Raw genomic sequence first — 21,651 nt, 5'->3', positions numbered from 1 at the left:
CCGATGGCCTGATGACCCAGCGGTGCTCCCAAGAGGGTGCTGTTAGATGGAGTGGTAGTAGAGGCTTCAGGAAGGATTGGAGGGATTGAGGATGAGTCCCAAGGCTTCTCCATGTGTCTTCACCAGTTGTAGGTCCTCTAGCAGAGACTCTTCAGTACCTACCAGAGTGCCATCGTCCAGGTACCAGATGTTGAGCTCCCTGCGTAGACTGGAGAAGAGAAGTGGAGCGAGTGGGTCACCCTGCTGAACACCCTCTGATGAGGGAATTTCATGTTCGCCAATAAAAGAAATGAAGGAAAAAATGAAGGAAAAAAAGGCTGGGGAACCGATCCCGAGCAGCTGGCATGACCACGTATCTTTTCACCATATTAAAGGCATTTCTAAAGTCTAGTTTGACAACGGCCTTGTCTTCTGGTAAGTTCCTGATGTAGGCCCTTGCTGCATGAGCTGCCGCTTCACTGCCTTGAGAGACCCCAAAGCCCTGTTGGTTTGGCTGGAGTAAACCTAGCCAAGCACGTAAAGAAACAAGAGAAAGTGCAAAGGTTTGCAACAAGACTAGTCCCAGAGCTAAGGAGTATGTCCTACGAGGAGAGGTTAAACGAAATCGACCTGACAACACTAGAGGACAGGAGAGATAGGGAGGACATGATAACATATAAAATACTGAGAGGAACTGACAAGGCGGACAGAGACAGAATGTGCCAGAGATGGGACACAACAACAAGGGGTCACACTTGGAACTTGAAGACTCAAATGAATCACAGGGATGTTAGGAAGTATTTCATCAGTCAAAGAGTTGTCAGGATGTGGAATAGTTTGGGAAGAGATGTAGTGGAGGCAAGATCCATACATAGTTTTAAGAAGAGGTATGATAAAGCTCATGGAGCGGAAAGAGTGACCCAGTAGAGGCCAGTGAAGAGGCGGGGCCAGGAGCTATGAATCGGCCCCTGCAACCACAACTAGGTGAGTACACACATACACGCACACACATATATACACAAACATACATACACACACATAATACGCACACACACAGTCACACAGGAGCTATGACCCCTGTAAATCTTATAGGTGAGTACACACACACACACACACACACAGACACACACGCGCGCGCACACTGAAATCAAGTTTATCTTCATTCTTGCAAATAAGGAAGTCCAGAAAAGGCATCTGTCCATCCTTATCTTCTTCAATGGTAAATTTTAGTTCAAGGTTCTATCAAGATAAACTGAATTTCAAGTTATAACACAAACTCACTAACAACAATGATTTACTACACCAACTACTGTATATCAACACTACAAGAGAGCGAAACGTGGAGCTGTTATTAGTTACTTACCAGTGTGACTTTGTAAATGGTCCAAGACGGGCCGAAAGGTCGTCGTAAGTTTCTGTCTTCTATATGAGGGGTATTTGTGTATTACCAAGGGTTCACACGTCCATCATCCACATTCCTGAAAGAACGCGACTACTTTAACGAAACCTTCCTAAAATTTTGCTGTCCACAACAATTCATCAGTGACTCCAGGAGAAGAGTTAAGAAGATACTTCACAGTGCCAGACAAAATTGTAACCCCCTAGCAGATACATAATCCTGACTGTCAACAACACAATCAATAACCTCTCCAAGTCCTTAACCAAAGCTAACATTATGTTGGTCACCAAACCCTCAAACACAATAAAAAATATAGGTAAAAAGAAAGGAAAGAATTCAATGCCATCACTGCTGGCATCTGATTTCCTGTAGAAATTGCGACATATTTTTTACATTGATTAAACTTGTTAGGAAGCTGAAGACGAGGATCAGCGAACATAGAGATGCCTGGCACACAGATGACAAGAACAATGCCTGTGTCATTCACCACAACACAAGAAACCATCTCATGAACTTCCCCGGCACCAAGCTAGTCTTCACAGAATCAGACAGATGGAACGACTATGCTTAGAATTTCGTGTGGTCGCCAACACCATCACACACAAATCAGGTTTATTCTTAATTTCTAGAGCATTAGGCAAACTTATTCTCACCGGGTGTGACGCTGCTGTTACAGAAACACTACTGAAGTCTGCCTACTGACCCACCTACTCATAAACTTGACTGAACACATCACTGAGGGTGACAACTCGCCCGTCACTAATCACATCTCTCCACTAACATATGTCCTCTTTCTATCCATGACTGTGAGAAATGATGAGGTCCCTTGTGGGCAAAACGTCTTCTCAATGAAATGCGATAAACCGTATATATTGTGTCTCTTTAACATAATTGTCAGTGTGTAACATCGTTGACAAACAGTTGTGTACTAATACAACCCAGGAGTCCCAAAGGCCTGTTATCCCGGGTGTAAAGGGAGCAAAATAAACACAGTAGAAAAACTTTTGGCTTGCATTATCCTTCACCAATTTAAAACAGAAGTATGTACACTATATACAAAAATAGGTATTAGTGCACTCCTCGGTAAGCAAGGCAGAATAGAAGCCACTAGAGAGCAGACCGTGCTTCAACCAGCTCTAGAATGGGAATGACAAAGGCAGACAGGTGAGTGCTACCCACATAACCTCTGCGATTGCCAAAACCATCTTCTCATTTGCTGGAACCTGGGTACTGGTTGAACGATGGGGCCCCATCATCAACCCTTAGTACCTGGTTCGCTGGTTGAGGGAGATAGTCTTTTAATGAGGGTTTGTACATGCACCGAATAAAGGTTTCGTACTCTTTGCATGCCACATGTACATAGTTGAGTACACACACACACACACACACACACACACACACACACACACACACACACACACACACACAAATGCACACACACATACACATACACACACACACTAATACACACACACACACACACACACACACACACTCATACACACACACACACACACACGCATAAACACACGCACACACTCACACACACACACACACAAACACACACACATACACACACACACACACACACACACACACACACACACACACACACACTAACAATACACAGCATTGAGCTTTACAATGGGCCAATCACTGGAAAATTATTCAAATAGAGAGAAACACGGTCAGAATTTTGATCGGGCAGAGGTGGGCATTGTGGGCCATGAATGGTTCCTTATTGTGACATTTTGACGAATATTGTGCCGTGATCTGGCACGCATTCTCTCGTTTTGTTCTATTGTCGCCACTCTTGCAGGTCCGGGGGAGGGGGGGGATGGAGAGGGGGGCGAAAAGGAGGGAAAGAAAGGAGTGATGGAGAGGTGGGGGGTGAGGAGATGGGCGAGGAGGATGAGGAAGGGAGGAGAGAGAGGGACGAGGGTCAGGCAAGGGATGAAAAGGAGGGTGAAGGGCAGGAAGGAAGAATGGGTAGGGGATGAAGGGAGGATGGGAGAGGATGCAGGGTGGTGGGAGAGGAACAGGCAGAGAGGGAGTGAGAATATAAGAAAGGAAGGGAGAATTAGGGAAAGAATAAGAGGTGTGAAGATGAGAATGAAGGGGTAAAGAGATCAAGGAAGGGAAGAAGATAACAGAGAGGAAGAAGTGAGAGAGACGTATGGAAAGAAAGTTTTTCTTTATTAAATAAAATTTAAAACATGATGAGTGCAACACTGACCTATGTGATACTTATACAGCGAGAGCAACACTGACCTATGTGATACGTATACAGTGAGGGCAACACTGACCTATGTGATACTTATACAGCGAGAGCAACACTGACTTATGTGATACGTATACAGTGAGGGCAACACTGACCTATGTGATACTTACACAGTGAGGGCAACACTGAACTAAGTTTACGTGTTATGTTCCATCACACAGCATGTTGCTGATGCAAGGTGTTGTGTCAGCCTGAACTGGGAGACTTCAGTAGCGTCAGCCTGAGCTGAGAGACTTCAGTAGTGCCAACCTGAACTGGGAGCCTTCAGTAGTGTCAGCCTGACCTGGGAGACTTCAGTAGTGTCAACTTGAGCTGAGAGACTTCAGTAGTGTCAACCTGAGCTGAGAGACTTCAGTAGTGTCAACCTGAGCTGGGAGACTTCAGTAGTGTCAACCTCAGCTGAGAGACTTCAGTAGTGTCAGCCTGAGCTGGGAGACTTCAGTAGCGTCAGCCTGAGCTGAGAGACTTCAGTAGTGCCAACCTGAACTGGGAGCCTTCAGTAGTGTCAGCCTGACCTGGGAGACTTCAGTAGTGTCAACTTGAGCTGAGAGACTTCAGTAGTGTCAACCTGAGCTGAGAGACTTCAGTAGTGTCAACCTGAGCTGGGAGACTTCAGTAGTGTCAACCTCAGCTGAGAGACTTCAGTAGTGTCAGCCTGAGCTGGGAGACTTCAGTAGTGTCAACCTGAGCTGGGAGACTTCAGTAGTGTCAACCTGAGCTGAGAGACTTCAGTAGTGTCAGTCTGAGCTGAGAGACTTCAGTAGTGTCAGCCTGAGCTGAGAGACTTCAGTAGTGTCAACCTGAGCTGAGAGACTTCAGTAGTGTCAGCCTGAGCTGGGAGACTTCAGTAGTGTCAACTTGAGCTGAGAGACTTCAGTAGTGTCAACCTGAGCTGAGAGACTTCAGTAGTGTCAACCTGAGCTGGGAGACTTCAGTAGTGTCAGCCTGACCTGGGAGACTTCAGTAGTGTCAACTTGAGCTGAGAGACTTCAGTAGTGTCAACCTGAGCTGAGAGACTTCAGTAGTGTCAACCTGAGCTGGGAGACTTCAGTAGTGTCAGCCTGACCTGGGAGACTTCAGTAGTGTCAGCCTGAGCTGAGAGACTTCAGTAGTGTCAACTTGAGCTGAGAGACTTCAGTAGTGTCAACCTGAGCTGGGAGACTTCAGTAGTGTCAGCCTGACCTGGGAGACTTCAGTAGTGTCAGCCTGAGCTGAGAGACTTCAGTAGTGTCAACCTGAGCTGGGAGACTTCAGTAGTGTCAACCTGACCTGAGAGACTTCAGTAGTGTCAACTTGAGCTGAGAGACTTCAGTAGTGTCAACCTGAGCTGGGAGACTTCAGTAGTGTCAACCTGAGCTGAGAGACTTCAGTAGTGTCAACTTGAGCTGAGAGACTTCAGTAGTGTCAACGTGAGTTGAGAGACTTCAGTAGTGTCAACCTGAGCTGGGAGACTTCAACAGTCAGCCTGAGCTGGGAGACTTCAACAGTCAGCCTGAGCTGGGAGACTTCAGTTGTGTCAGCCTGACCTGGGAGACTTCAGTAGTGTCAACCTGAGCTGGGAGACTTTAGTAGTGTCAGTTTAAGCTGGGAGACTTCAGTAGTGTCAGCCTGAGCTGGGAGACTTTAGTAGTGTCAGTCTAGGCTGGGAGACTTCAGTAGTGTCAGCCTGAGCTGGGAGACTTCAGTAGTGTCAACCTGAGCTGGGAGACTTTAGTAGTGTCAGTCTAAGCTGGGAGACTTCAGTAGTGTCAGCCTGAGCTGAGAGACTTCAGTAGTGTCAGCCTGAGCTGGGAGACTTCAGTAGTGTCAGCCTGAGCTGGGAAACTTCAGTAGTGTCAGCCTCAGCTGGGAGACTTCAGTAGTGTCAGCCAGAGCTGGGAGACTTCAGTAGTGTCAGCCTGAGCTGGGAGACTTCAGTAGTGTCAGCCTGAGCTGGGAGACTTCAGTAGTGTCAGCCTGAGCTGAGAGACTTCAGTAGTGTCAGCCTGAGCTGGGAGACTTCAGTAGTGTCAGCCTGAGCTGAGAGACTTCAGTAGTGTCAGCCTGAGCTGGGAGACTTCAGTAGTGCCAACCTGAGCTGGGAGCCTTCAGTAGTGTCAGCCTGACCTGGGAGACTTCAGTAGTGTCAACTTGAGCTGAGAGACTTCAGTAGTGTCAACCTGAGCTGAGAGACTTCAGTAGTGTCAACCTGAGCTGGGAGACTTCAGTAGTGTCAGCCTGACCTGGGAGACTTCAGTAGTGTCAACTTGAGCTGAGAGACTTTAGTAGTGTCAACTTGAGCTGAGAGACTTCAGTAGTGTCAACGTGAGTTGAGAGACTTCAGTAGTGTCAGCCTGACCTGGGAGACTTCAGTAGTGTCAGCCTGAGCTGGGAGACTTCAGTAGTGTCAGCCTGAGCTGAGAGACTTCAGTAGTGTCAGCCTGAGCTGAGAGACTTCAGTAGTGTCAGCCTGAGCTGGGAGACTTCAGTAGTGTCAGCCTGAGCTGGGAGACTTCAGTAGTGTCATCCTGAGCTGGGAGACTTCAGTAGTGTCAGCCTGAGCTGAGAGACTTCAGTAGTGTTAACCTGAGCTGGGAGACTTCAGTAGTGTCAGACAGAGCTGAGAGACTTCAGTAGTGTCAGCCTGAGCTGGGAGACTTCAGTAGTCTCAGCCTGAGCTGGGAGACTTCAGTAGTGTCAGCCTGAGCTGGGAGACTTCAGTAGTGTCAGCCTGAGCTGGGAGACTTCAGTAGTGTCAGCCTGAGCTGGGAGACTTCAGTAGTGTCAGCCTGAGCTGGGAGACTTCAGTAGTGTCAACCTGAGCTGGGAGACTTCAGTAGTGTCAGCCAGAGCTGAGAGACTTCAGTAGTGTCAGCCTGAGCTGGGAGACTTCAGTAGTGTCAGCCTGAGCTGGGAGACTTCAGTAGTGTCAGCCAGAGCTGGGAGACTTCAGTAGTGTCAGCCTGAGCTGGGAGACTTCAGTAGTGTCAGCCTGAGCTGGGAGACTTCAGCAGTGTCAGCATGAGCTGGGAGACTTCAGTAGTGTCAACCTGAGCTGAGAGACTTCAGTAGTGTCAGCCTGAGCTGAGAGACTTCAGTAGTGTCAGCCAGAGCTGGGAGACTTCAGTAGTGTCAGCCTGAGCTGGGAGACTTCAGTAGTGTCAGCCTGAGCTGGGAGACTTCAGTAGTGTCAACCTGAGCTGAGAGACTTCAGTAGTGTCAACCTGAGCTGGGAGACTTCAGTAGTGTCAGCCAGAGCTGGGAGACTTCAGTAGTGTCAACCTGAGCTGGGAGACTTCAGTAGTGTCAGCCAGAGCTGGGAGACTTCAGTAGTGTCAGCCTGAGCTGGGAGACTTCAGTAGTGTCAGCCTGAGCTGGGAGACTTCAGTAGTGTCAGCCTGAGCTGGGAGACTTCAGTAGTGTCAACCTGAGCTGGGAGACTTCAGTAGTGTCAGCCTGAGCTGAGAGACTTCAGTAGTGTCTGCCAGAGCTAGGAGACTTCAGTAGTGTCAGCCTGAGCTGGGAGACTTCAGTAGTGTCAGCCTGAGCTGAGAGACTTCAGTAGTGTCAGCCTGATATGGGAGACTTCAGTAGTGTCAACCTGAGCTGAGAGACTTCAGTAGTGTTAGCTTGAGCTGAGAGACTTCAGTAGTGTCAGCCTGAGCTGAGAGACTTCAGTAGTGTTAACCTGAGCTGAGAGACTTCAGTAGTGTCAGCCTGAGCTGAGAGACTTCAGTAGTGTCAGCCTGAACTGGGAGACTTCAGTAGTGTCAACCTGAGCTGGGAGACTTCAGTAGTGTTAACCTGAGCTGAGAGACTTCAGTAGTGTTAACCTGAGCTGAGAGACTTCAGTAGTGTCAGCCTGAGCTGGGAGACTTCAGTAGTGTCAGCCTGAGCTGGGAGACTTCAGTAGTGTCAGCCTGAGCTGGGAGACTTCAGTAGTGTCAACCTGAGCTGGGAGCCTTCAGTAGTGTCCACCTAAGTTGACACTCCCACACACAAAAATAAAATTCTTACGAAGAGATCTCCATCATCTGATGCGGCGTCAAGACAAGTTAAACATACAAGACAGAATCAAGAGAGACAAGGAAAGAGAGATGTAAATATCTTAACTACAAACTTTAGCAACAACAAACATTAGCAGCTAACAACAAACATTAACAGCTAACAACAAACATTAACAGCTAACAACAAACATTAGCAGCTGACAACAAACTTTAGCAGCTGACAACAAACATTAGCAGCTAACAACAAACTTTAGCAGCTGACAACAAACATTAACAGCTAACAACACGGAATATACAATAGTATCTTGAAATTTATGTATTATATGAGAGGATAAATGACATCAGTGATGGTCTGCTGCTCTGTTGTCTTAGTTACACAGGTACACGGAGGAGGAAGAGTTCAACAGAGAAGAGGAGAAACTGGAGGGAGGAAGAGAACGTCAGAGAGGCTGGCAGGGAGAGGTGTGTGATAGGCGTGTGAGAGGTGTGCGAGAGGTGTGTGAGAGGTGTGTGAGAGGTGTGTGAGAGGGCGAGACGAGAAACGATAAGAAGAGTGAAAGTGGGAAGAGAGAAAGTGGGAAAAGACAGAAGACATGAGGACGGGATGAAAAGGAAGAGAGACGTAAGTGAGAGAAAGAGAGGAGCGGAAAGGACGAGAAAAATAAAAGGGGGAAAAAAAAGGACAAGAGTGACAGAAAAATTCCAGATAAATCATGTTTGTATACAAAAGAGAACTATGGAGAAGAAACAAGAGAAAGAGGAAAGTCGATAATAAAGAGAGGGGAGAAGTGTGAGGGGAATGAGAAGAGGGGAAATGTAGAGAAGGGGAGAAAGAGGAAAGCAGGTGAAGTGAATGAGTAGCACTGGACATTGCTGGTGTTTTCGACCGGGTGTGGCACCAGGGCCTCTTGGCAAAACTGCAGGCACTTGGAATTGCAGGCTCTACACTATGGAATTGCAGGCTCTACATTAGATCTCTAAGGGTAGTTCTCAATGGAACAGAATCAGCAGGACATCCTATTGGGGCAAGTGTTCCACAAGGAAGTGTGCTGGGACCATTGTTAAATGGAATGTCTACTTCAATGATCTTCATACGATACGATCCAGGATTGTTTTTTAAAACAGTTTGTGACAGAGCCAACTAGGGGAAATAACCTCCTTGACTTGGTTCTTGCCAGTAGGGAAACACTAATTAATAATCTTGAGGTTAATGATGAGCTTGGGGAAAGTGATCACAAATCACTCAGTTTTAATATATCATGGAATTCCCCTAATAATGGCAATCAAGTCTCTGTCCCTGACTTTCGCTTGGCTGATTTCATAGGACTGAAAAATTACTTAGGTGGGCTGAACTGGAATGACCTGACTAAGGGTCATGTAGGTGGTGATGGTTGCCGATATGATGCTTTCCAGGGCATAGTTCTAGCTGCTCAGTCAAATTATGTTCCAAATAGGGAAATCAGATCAAACAAAAATGATCCTAAATGGATGAACAATAGATCAAAATATCTGATTGGTCAAAAGAGAGGCATATATAGGCAAATCAAAAGAGTAGAGGGGCAATTGAGAAATCGATATATTCAGTTAAAGAGAGAAATAAAAAAGGGAATTAGAAAAGCAAAAAGAGATTATGAGGTTAAAGTTGCAAGAGAATCGAAGACTAACCCAAAAGGATTCTTTCAGGTATACAGAAGTAAGATCAGGGACAAGATAGGCCCACTCAAAAGTTCCTCGGGTCAGCTCACTGACAGTGATAAGGAAATGTGTAGAATTTTTAACACATACTTCCTCTCAGTTTTTACACAGGAGGATACCAGCGATATTCCAGTAATGATAAATTATGTAGAACAGGACGATAATAAACTGTGCACTATTAGGGTCACAAGTGACATGGTCCTTAGGCAAATAGATAAATTAAAACCTAACAAATCCCCAGGCCCTGATGAACTGTATGCAAGGGTTCTAAAGGAATGTAAAGAGGAGCTTAGCACACCTTTGGCTAATCTTTTCAACATATCACTACAAACTGGCATGGTGCCAGATAAGTGGAAAATGGCAAATGTGATACCTATTTTCAAAACAGGTGACAGGTCCTTAGCTTCGAACTATAGACCAATAAGCCTAACCTCCATAGTGGGAAAATTTATGGAATCAATAATTGCCGAGGCAGTTCGTAGCCACCTTGAAAAGCATAAATTAATCAACGAATCTCAGCATGGTTTTACAAAGGGGCGTTCCTGCCTTACGAATTTATTAACTTTTTTCACTAAGGTATTTGAGGAGGTAGATCATGGTAATTAATATGATATTGTGTATATGGAGTTCAGTAAGGCTTTTGACAGGGTCCCACATCAGAGACTATTGAGGAAAATTAAAGCACATGGAATAGGAGGAGAAATTTTTTCCTGGATAGAGGCATGGTTGACAAATAGGCAGCAGAGAGTTTGCATAAATGGGGAGAAATCAGAGTGGGGAAGTGTCACGAGCGGTGTTCCACAGGGGTCAGTGTTGGGCCCCCTGCTGTTCACAATCTACATAAACGACATAGATGAGGGCATAAAGAGCGACATCGGCAAGTTTGCCGATGACACCAAAATAGGCCGTCGAATTCATTCTGACGAGGACATTCGAGCATTCCAGGAAGATTTGAATAGACTGATGCAGTGGTCGGAGAAGTGGCAGATGCAGTTTAATATAGACAAATGCAAAGTTCTAAATGTTGGACAGGACAATAACCATGCCACAAATAAACTAAATAATGTAGATCTTAATATTACGGATTGCGAAAAAGATTTAGGAGTTCTGGTTAGCAGTAATCTGAAACCAAGACAACAGTGCATAAGTGTTCGCAATAAAGCTAATAGAATCCTTGGCTTCATATCAAGAAGCATAAATAATAGGAGTCCTCAGGTTGTTCTTCAACTCTATACATCCTTGGTTAGGCCTCATTTAGATTATGCTGCACAGTTTTGGTCACCGTATTACAGAATGGATATAAATTCTCTGGAAAATGTACAAAGGAGGATGACAAAGTTGATCCCATGTATCAGAAACCTTCCCTATGAGGATAGACTAAGGGCCCTGAAACTGCACTCTCTAGAAAGACGTAGAATTAGGGGGGATATGATTGAGGTGTATAAATGGAAGACAGGAATAAATAAAGGGGATGTAGATAGTGTGCTGAAAATATCTAGCCTAGACAGGACTCGCAGCAATGGTCTTAAGTTGGAAAAATTCAGATTCAGGAAGGATATAGGAAAGTACTGGTTTGGTAATAGAGTTGTGGATGAGTGGAACAAACTCCCAAGTACCGTTATAGAGGCCAGAACGTTGTGTAGCTTTAAAAATAGGTTGGATAAATACATGAGTAGATGTGGGTGGGTGTGAGTTAGACCTGATAGCTTGTGCTACCAGGTCGGTTGCCGTGTTCCTCCCTTAAGTCAATGTGACCTGACCTGACTAGGTTGGGCGCATTGGCTTAAGCCGGTAGGAGACTTGGACCTGCCTCGCATGGGCCAGTAGGCCTTCTGCAGTGTTCCTTCGTTCTTATGTTCTTCTTATGTTCTTGAGTAGCTTTAGGTAGATGTCGTTTTGATAAGGACCTGCCTCGTATGGGCCAGTAGGCCTTCTGCAGTGTTCCTACATTCTTATGTTCTTATGTTCTTATCTCATCCCAGAATCTCATACATATGCAGACGACAGTACGCTGACATTCACTTATCCAAGAGAAAAAATGCCAGCTGCTCTAAGCTACATCAATCACCAGCTAAGAGCTATATCAGCTTGGGAAAACCGATGGCAAGTAACATTTGCAACTGAGAAAACAAATGATGATGGTCTCTAGGCACCATGATGGTAATGCCGGTGCACTAGTGAGTATGAATGGGAGGGTGTCGGTACCTGGGGAAGAAGTTGATATCCTTGGGGTGAAATTTGATTCCAAACTGACCATGAAGAACCATGTTGTAAATCTTGCAAACAAGGCAGCCAGAAAGCTTACAGCACTTTGCCGTATCTCGCATCTGCTTGACAGTAAGGGTTGCAAGATTCTGTATGAGGCACAAGTACCCTCACACCTTGAGTATGCTCCACTTTCTTGGTTTGCCTGCCCCCCCCTCTCATCTGCGACTGCTTAACAAAGTAGAGAACAGAGCAAGACGTCTCATCTCTCGCCTGGACCCATCCTGGATAGATCTGTCATTTCAGCAGAGCCTCCAACACAGGCGGGATGTGGGTGGCCTTACTGTTATGTACAAGGCCAATATTGTCAAAATACCACACTTGGATCCACTTCGAGGACAGGGTGAAACAAGCTTCTATACCACAAGGCGGGCAGCCATCAACAACTTCACTCTGGCTGTTCCCTACTTGTATGTTTCATAACAATAAAAATGCTTTCAAATGAGCTGATGTAGATAACAGCTCTTAACTTATCAATAAAGTTAGGAATCCTTAACTTGTATATAGCTTGTTAATAAAGCTAGGGATCCTTAACGTAACCTTGTCAAACCCTGTGTAAAAAAATAGATAAATAGATAGATAGAAAGATAGATAGATAAGGAGAGCGAGAGAGAGAGAGAGAGAGAGAGAGAGAGAGAGAGAGAGAGAGAGAGAGAGAGAGAGAGAGAGAGAGAGAGAGAGAGAGAGAGAGCTTGATTACCTCATCCCCAGGCGCCGTATGAGCCCTACGGATTTAGCGTTCTCCCCGTCATTAAAACAATAACATTGACATCCACAATTAACACAGACTTTCGATTTCGTGTCTAAACTTTAAACTGGTTCACAGTTTGTATCGTCTGTCACTGTTTTTGGTCTCTTGCAAGATGGTTAAGAGACCATTGTGGTACGTCGCACTACAGCGGTTTGAACACTGCTGTGTGAACACTGCTGTGTGGTCTGAACACTGCTGTGTGAATACTGCTGTGTGGTCTGAACACTGCTGTGTGGTCTGAACACTGCTGTGTGAACACTGCTGTGTGGTCTGAACACTGCTGTGTGAACACTGCTGTGTGGTCTGAACACTGCTGTGTGAACACTGCTGTGTGGTCTGAACACTGCTGTGTGAACACTGCTGTGTGGTCTGAACTCTGTTGTGTGAACACTGCTGTGTGGTCTGAACACTGCTGTGTGAACACTGCTGTGTGGTCTGAACTCTCTTGTGTGAACACTGCTGTGTGGTCTGAACACTGCTGTGTGAACACTGCTGTGTGGTCTGAACTCTGTTGTGTGAACACTGCTGTGTGGTCTCAACACTGCTGTGTGAACACTGCTGTGTGGTCTGAACTCTGTTGTGTGAACACTGCTGTGTGGTCTCAACACTGCTGTGTGAACACTGCTATGTGGTCTGAACTCTGTTGTGTGAACACTGTTGTGTGGTCTGAACTCTGTTGTGCGAACACTGCTGTGTGGTCTGAACTCTGTTGTGTGAACACTGCTGTGTGGTCTGAACTCTGTTGTGTGAACACTGCTGTGTGGTTTGAACTCTGTTGTGTGAACACTGCTGTGTGGTCTGAACTCTGTTGTGTGAACACTGCTGTGTGGTCTGAACTCTGTTGTGTGAACACTGCTGTGTGGTCTGAACTCTGTTGTGTGAACACTGCTGTGTGGTCTGAACTCTGTTGTGTGAACACTGCTGTGTGGTCTGAACTCTGTTGTGTGAACACTGCTGTGTGGTCTGAACACTGCTGTGTGAACACTGCTGTGTGGTCTGAACTCTGTTGTGTGAACACTGCTGTGTGGTCTGAACTCTGTTGTGTGAACACTGTTCTGTGGTCTGAACTCTGTTGTATGAACACTGCTGTGTGGTCTGAACTCTGTTGTGTGAACACTGCTGTGCGAACACTGCTGAGTGGTCTGAACTCTGTTGTGTGAACACTGCTGTGTGGTCTGAACTCTGTTGTGTGAACACTGCTGTGTGGTCTGAACACTGTTGTGTGAACACTGCTGTGTGGTCTGAACTCTGTTGTGTGAACACTGCTGTGTGGTCTGAACTCTGTTGTGTGAACACTGCTGTGTGGTCTGAACTCTGTTGTGTGAACACTGTTGTGAGGTCTGAACTCTGTTGTATGAACACTGCTGTGTGGTCTGAACTCTGTTGTATGAACACTGCTGTGTGGTCTGAACTCTGTTGTATGAACACTGTTGTGTGGTCTGAACTCTGTTGTATGAACACTGTTGTGTGGTCTGAACTCTGTTGTGTGAACACTGTTGTGTGGTCTGAACTCTGTTGTGTGAACACTGTTGTGTGGTCTGAACTCTGTTGTATGAACACTGTTGTGTGGTCTGAACACTGCTGTGTGAACACTGCTGTGTGGTCTGAACTCTGTTGTATGAACACTGCTGTGTGGTCTGAACTCTGTTGTATGAACACTGCTGTGTGGTCTGAACTCTGTTGTGTGAACACTGCTGTGTGGTCTGAACTCTGTTGTATGAACACTGCTGTGTGAACACTGCTGTGTGGTCTGAACTCTGTTGTGTGAACACTGCTGTGTGGTCTGAACTCTGTTGTGTGAACACTGTTGTGAGGTCTGAACTCTGTTGTATGAACACTGCTGTGTGGTCTGAACTCTGTTGTATGAACACTGCTGTGTGGTCTGAACTCTGTTGTATGAACACTGTTGTGTGGTCTGAACTCTGTTGTATGAACACTGTTGTGTGGTCTGAACTCTGTTGTATGAACACTGTTGTGTGGTCTGAACTCTGTTGTGTGAACACTGTTGTGTGGTCTGAACTCTGTTGTGTGAACACTGTTGTGTGGTCTGAACTCTGTTGTATGAACACTGTTGTGTGGTCTGAACACTGCTTTGTGAACACTGCTGTGTGGTCTGAACTCTGTTGTGTGGTCTGAACTCTGTTGTGTGAACACTGTTGTGAGGTCTGAACTCTGTTGTGTGAACACTGTTGTGTGTTCTGAACTCTGTTGTATGAACACTGTTGTGTGGTCTGAACTCTGTTGTGTGAACACTTTTGTGTGGTCTGAATTCTGTTGTGTGAACACTGTTGTGTGGTCTGAACTCTGTTGTGTGAACACTGTTGTGTGGTCTGAACTCTGTTGTGTGAACACTGCTGTGTGGTCTGAACACTGCTGTGTGAACACTGTTGTGTGGTCTGAACTCTGTTGTGTGAACACTGTTGTGTGGTCTGAACTCTGTTGTGTGAACACTGTTGTGTGGTCTGAACTCTGTTGTGTGAACACTGCTGTGTGGTCTGAACACTGCTGTGTGGTCTGAACACTGCTGTGTGGTCTGAACACTGCCGTGTGGTCTGAACACTGCTGTGTGGTCTGAACACTGCTGTGTGGTCTGAACACTGCTGTGTGGTCTGAACACTGCTGTGTGGTCTGAACACTGCTGTGTGGTCTGAACACTGCTGTGTGGTCTGAACACTGCTTTGTGGTCTGAACACTGCTGTGTGGTCTGAACACTGCTGTGTGGTCTCAACACTGCTGTGTGGTCTCAACACTGCTGTGCGGTCTGAACACTGCTGTGTGGTCTGAACACTGCTGTGTGGTCTGAACACTGCTGTGTGGTCTGAACACTGCTGTGTGGTCTCAACACTGCTGTGTGGTCTCAACACTGCTGTGTGGTCTCAACACTGCTGTGTGGTCTCAACACTGCTGTGTGGTCTCAACACTGCTGTGTGGTCTGAACACTGCTGTGTGGTCTGAACACTGCTGTGTGGTCTCAACACTGCTGTGTGGTCTGAACACTGCTGTGTGGTCTGAACACTGCTGTGTGGTCTGAACACTGCTGTGTGGTCTGAACACTGCTGTGTGGTCTCAACACTGCGGTGTGGTCTCAACACTGCTGTGTTGTCTCAACACTGCTGTGTGGTCTCAACACTGCTGTGTGGTCTGAACACTCCTGTGTGGTCTGAACACTGCTGTGTGGTCTGAACACTGCTGTGTGGTCTGAACACTGCTGTGTGGTCTGAACACTGCTGTGTGGTCTGAACACTGCTGTGTGGTCTGAACACTGCAGTGTGGTCTCAACACTGCTGTGTGGTCTCAACACTGCTGTGTGGTCTCAACACTGCTGTGTGGTCTGAACACTGCTGTGTGGTCTGAACACTGCTGTGTGGTCTGAACACTGCTGTGTGGTCTGAACACTGCTGTGTGGTCTGAACACTGCTGTGTGGTCTGACCACTGCTGTGTGGTCTGAACACTGCTGTGTGGTCTGAACACTGCTGTGTGGTCTGAACACTGCTGTGTGGTCTGAACACTGCTGTGTGGTCTCAACACTGCTGTGTGGTCTCAACACTGCTGTGTGGTCTCAACACTGCTGTGTGGTCTCAACACTGCTGTGTGGTCTCAACACTGCTGTGTGGTCTGAACACTGCTGTGTGGTCTGAACACTGCTGTGTGGTCTGAACACTGCTGTGTGGTCTTAACACTGCTGTGTGGTCTCAACACTGCTGTGTGGTCTGAACACTGCTGTGTGGTCTGAACACTGCTGTGTGGTCTCAACACTGCTGTGTGGTCTGAACACTGCTGTGTGGTCTGAACACTGCTGTGTGGTCTCAACACTGCTGTGTGATCTGAACACTGCTGCGTGGTCTGAACACTGCTGTGTGGTCTCAACACTGCTGTGTGGTCTGAACACTGCTGTGTGGTCTCAACATTGCTGTGTGGTCTGAACACTGCTGTGTGGTCTGAACACTGCTGTGTGGTCTGAACACTGCTGTGTAGTCTGAACACTGCTGTGTGGTCTGAACACTGCTGTGTGGTCTGAACACTGCTGTGTGGTCTGAACACTGCTGTGTGATCTGAACACTGCTGTGTGAACACTGCTGTGTGGTCTGAACTCTGTTGTGTGAACACTGCTGTGTGGTCTGAACTCTGTTGTGTGAACACTGTTCTGTGGTCTGAACTCTGTTGTATGAACACTGCTGTGTGGTCTGAACTCTGTTGTGTGAACACTGCTGTGTGGTCTGAACACTGCTGTGTGAACACTGCTGTGTGGTCTGAACTCTGTTGTGTGAACACTGCTATGTGGTCTGAACTCTGTTGTGTGAACACTGTTGTGTGGTCTGAACTCTGTTGTGTGAACACTGTTGTGTGGTCTGAACTCTGTTGTATGAACACTGCTGTGTGGTCTGAACTCTGTTGTGTGAACACTGCTGTGTGGTCTGAACTCTGTTGTGTGAACACTGTTGTGTGGTCTGAACTCTGTTGTGTGAACACTGTTGTGTGGTCTGAACTCTGTTGTATGAACACTGTTGTGTGGTCTGAACTCTGTTGTATGAACACTGTTGTGTGGTCTGAACTCTGTTGTATGAATACTGCTGTGTGGTCTGAACTCTGTTGTATGAACACTGTTGTGAGGTCTGAACTCTGTTGTATGAACACTGCTGTGTGGTCTGAACTCTGTTGTATGAACACTGCTGTGTGGTCTGAACTCTGTTGTATGAACACTGTTGTGTGGTCTGAACTCTGTTGTATGAACACTGTTGTGTGGTCTGAACTCTGTTGTATGAACACTGTTGTGTGGTCTGAACTCTGTTGTGTGAACACTGTTGTGTGGTCTGAACTCTGTTGTGTGAACACTGTTGTGTGGTCTGAACTCTGTTGTATGAACACTGTTGTGTGGTCTGAACACTGCTTTGTGAACACTGCTGTGTGGTCTGAACTCTGTTGTGTGAACACTGTTGTGAGGTCTGAACTCTGTTGTGTGAACACTGTTGTGTGTTCTGAACTCTGTTGTATGAACACTGTTGTGTGGTCTGAACTCTGTTGTGTGAACACTTTTGTGTGGTCTGAATTCTGTTGTGTGAACACTGTTGTGTGGTCTGAACTCTGTTGTGTGAACACTGTTGTGTGGTCTGAACTCTGTTGTGTGAACACTGCTGTGTGGTCTGAACACTGCTGTGTGGTCTGAACACTGCTGTGTGGTCTGAACACTGCTGTGTGGTCTGAACACTGCTGTGTGGTCTGAACACTGCTGTGTGGTCTGAACACTGCTGTGTGGTCTGAACACTGCTGTGTGGTCTGAATACTGCTGTGTGGTCTGAACACTGCTGTGTGATCTGAACACTGCTGTGTGGTCTGAACACTGCTGTGTGGTCTGAACACTGCTGTGTGGTCTCAACACTGCTGTGTGGTCTCAACACTGCTGTGTGGTCTCAACACTGCTGTGTGGTCTTAACACTGCTGTGTGCTCTGAACACTGCTGTGTGGTCTGAACACTGCTGTGCGGTCTGAACACTGCTGTGTGGTCTGAATACTGCTGTGTGGTCTGAACACTGCTGTGTGGTCTGAACACTGCTGTGTGGTCTGAACACTGCTGTGTGGTCTGAACACTGCTGTGTGGTCTGAACACTGCTGTGTGGTCTGAACACTGCTGTGTGGTCTGAACACTGCTGTGTGGTCTGAACACTGCTGTGTGGTCTCAACACTGCTGTGTGGTCTGAACACTGCTGTGTGGTCTGAACACTGCTGTGTGGTCTGAACACTGCTGTGTGGTCTGAACACTGCTGTGTGGTCTCAACACTGCTGTGTGGTCTGAACACTGCTGTGTGGTCTCAACACTGCTGTGTGGTCTGAACACTGCTGTGTGGTCTGAACACTGCTGTGTGGTCTCAACACTGCTGTGTGGTCTGAACACTGCTGTGTGGTCTGAACACTGCTGTGTGGTCTGAACACTGCTGTGTCGTCTGAACACTGCTGTGTGGTCTGAACACTGCTGTGTGGTCGGAACACTGCTGTGTGGTCTGAACACTGCTGTGTGGTCTGAACACTGCTGTGTGGTCTGAACACTGCTGTGTGGTCTCAACATTGCTGTGTGGTCTGAACACTGCTGTGTGGTCTGAACACTGCTGTGTGGTCTCAACACTGCTATGTGGTCTGAACACTGCTGTGTGGTCTCAACACTGCTGTGTGGTCTGAACACTGCTGTGTGATCTGAACACTGCTGTGTGGTCTGAACACTGCTGTGTGGTCTGAACACTGCTGTGTGGTCTTAACACTGCTGTGTGGTCTGAACACTGCTGTGTGGTCTGAACACTGCTGTGTGGTCTGAACACTGCTGTGTGGTCTGAACACTGCTGTGTGGTCTGAACACTGCTGTGTGGTCTCAACACTGCTGTGTGGTCTGAACACTGCTGTGTGGTCTGAACACTGCTGTGTGGTCTCAACACTGCTGTGTGGTCTGAACACTGCTGTGTGGTCTGAATGCTGCTGTGTTGTCTGAACACTGCTGTGTGGTCTGAAGACTGCTGTGTGGTCTGAACACTGCTGTGTGGTCTGAACACTGCTGTGTGGTCTGAACACTGCTGTGTGGTCTGAACATTGCTGTGTGGTTTTGTATAAGAACTTCTGGGGGGAGACTGAATATATATGTGTGTGTGTGTGTGTGTGTGTGTGTGTGTGTGTGTGTGTGTGTGTGTGTGTGTGTGTGTGTGTGTGTGTGTGTGTGTGTGTGTGTGTGTGTATGTGTGTGTGTGTGTGTGTGTGTATGTGTGTATGTGTGTGTGTGTGTGTGTGTGTGTGTGTGTGTGTGTATGTGTGTGTGTGTGTGTGTATGTGTGTGTGTGTGTGTGTGTGTGTGTGTGTATGTGTGTATGTGTGTGTGTGTGTGTGTGTGTGTGTGTGTGTGTGTGTGTGTGTGTGTGTGTGTGTGTGTGTGTGTGCGTGTGTGTGTGTGTGTGTGTGTGTATGTTTGTGTGTGTGTGTGTATGTGTGTGTGTGTGTACTCACCTATTTGTACTCACCTATTTGTGGTTGCAGGGGTCGAGTCCTAGCTCCTGGCCCCGCCTCTTCACCGGTTGCTACTAGACCCTCTCTCTCCCCGCTCCATGAGCTTTATCAAACCTCGTCTTAAAACTGTGTATGGTTCCTGCCTCCACTACGTCATTTTCTAGGCTATTCCACTGCCTTACAACTCTATGACTGAAGAAATACTTCCTACTATCTCTCTGACTCATTTGTGTCTTCAACTTCCAATTGTGGCCTCTTGTTTCTGTGTCCCCTCCCTGGAACATCCTGTCCTTGTCCACCTTGTCTATTCCACGCAGTATTTTATATGTCGTTATCATGTCTCCCCTGACCCTCCTGTCCTCCAGTGTCGTCAGGCCGATTTCCCTTAATCTTTCTTCATAGGACATTCCCCTTAGCTCTGGAACTAACCTTGTTGCAAACCTTTGTACTTTCTCTAGTTTCTTGACGTGCTTTATCAAGTGCGGGTTCCAAACAGGTGCTGCATACTCCAGTATGGGCCTGACATACACGGTGTACAGTGTCTTGAATGATTCCTTACTAAGGTGTCGGAATGCTGTTCTCAGGTTTGCCAGGCGCCCATATGCTGCAGCAGTTATCTGATTGATGTGTGCTTCCGGAGACATGCTCGGTGTTATACTCACCCCAAGATCTTTCTCCTTGAGTGAGGTTTGCAGTCTTTGGCCACCTAGCCTATACTCTGTCTGTGGTCTTCTGTGCCCTTCCCCTATCTTCATGACTTTGCATTTGGCAGGATTAAATTCGAGAAGCCATTTGCTGGACCAGGTGTCCAGTCTGTCCAGGTCTCTTTGAAGTCCTGCCTGGTCCTCATCAGATTTAATTCTCCTCATTAACTTCACATCATCTGCAAACAGGGACACTTCTGAGTCTAACCCTTCCGTCATGTCGTTCACATATACCAAAAATAGCACTGGTCCTAGGACCGACCCCTGTGGGACCCCGCTCGTCACAGGTGCCCACTGTGATACATCATTACGTACCATGACTCGTTGTTGCCTCCCTGTCAGGTATTCTCTGATCCATTGCAGTGCCCTTCCTGTTATATGCGCCTGATGCTCTAGCTTCTGCACTAATCTCTTGTGAGGAACTGTGTCAAAGGCCTTCTTGCAGTCCAAGAAGATGCAATCAACCCACCCCTCTCTCTCTTGTCTTACTTCTGTTATTTTATCATAAAACTCCAGAAGGTTTGTGACACAGGATTTGCCTTCCGTGAATCCGTGCTGGTTGGCATTTATACTCCTGTTCCGTTCCAGGTGCTCCACCACTCTCCTCCTGATAATCTTCTCCATAATTTTGCATACTATACACGTCAATGACACAGGTCTATAGTTTAGTGCCTCTTTTCTGTCTCCTTTTTTGAAAATGGGAACTACATTTGCTGTCTTCCATACCTCAGGTAGTTGCCCAGTTTCCAGGGATGTGTTGAAGATTGTGGTAAGTGGTACGCACAACATATCTGCTCCCTCTCTAAGGACCCATGGAGAGATGTTGTCCGGTCCCATTGCCTTTGAGGTATCGATGTCCCTTAGCAGTTTCTTCACCTCCTCCTCATCTGTATGTATGTCGTCCAACACTTGTTGGTGTATTCCTTGTTGGTGTCCCCATCTGGTCTGTCCCCCCAGAGTCCTTCCTGTCTCTACTGTAAATACTTCCTTAAATCTCGTGTTGAGCTCCTCACATACCTCTTGATCGTTTTTTGTGAGTTCCCCACCTTCTTTCCTCAGCCTTATCACCTGGTCCTTGACTGTTGTCTTCTTCCTAATGTGGCTATACAGCAGTTTCGGGTCAGATTTGACTTTCGATGCTATGTCGTTTTCATACTGTCTCTGGGCCTCCCTCCTTATCTGCGCATACTCGTTTCTGGCTCTTCTACTAATCTCCTTGTTTTCCTGGGTCCTATGCCTCCTGTACCTTTTCCATTCTCTGTTGCACTTAGCTTTTGCCTCCCTACACCTTCGGGTAAACCAAGGACTCGTCTTGGTCTTCCTATTATTTCTGTTTCCCTTGGGAACAAAACTTTCCTCTGCCTCCTTGCACTTTGTTGCCACATATTCCATCATCTCGTTTACTGATTTTCCTACCATTTCTCTGTCCCACTGAACCTCCTGCAGGAAGTTTCTCATACCTGTGTAGTCCCCCCTTTTATAGTTTGGCCTGTCCCCTTCAGTTCCTGTTACCTTCTCCACTTGTAACTCTACTATATAGTCAAAACTCAGAACCACATGATCGCTAGCTCCAAGGGGCCTCTCGTAAGTGATGTCCTCGATGTCTGAA

Source organism: Cherax quadricarinatus, chromosome 15, assembly GCF_038502225.1.
Source record: "Cherax quadricarinatus isolate ZL_2023a chromosome 15, ASM3850222v1, whole genome shotgun sequence".
Lineage (NCBI taxonomy): Eukaryota > Metazoa > Arthropoda > Malacostraca > Decapoda > Parastacidae > Cherax > Cherax quadricarinatus.
This window is presented reverse-complemented; position numbering follows the sequence as displayed.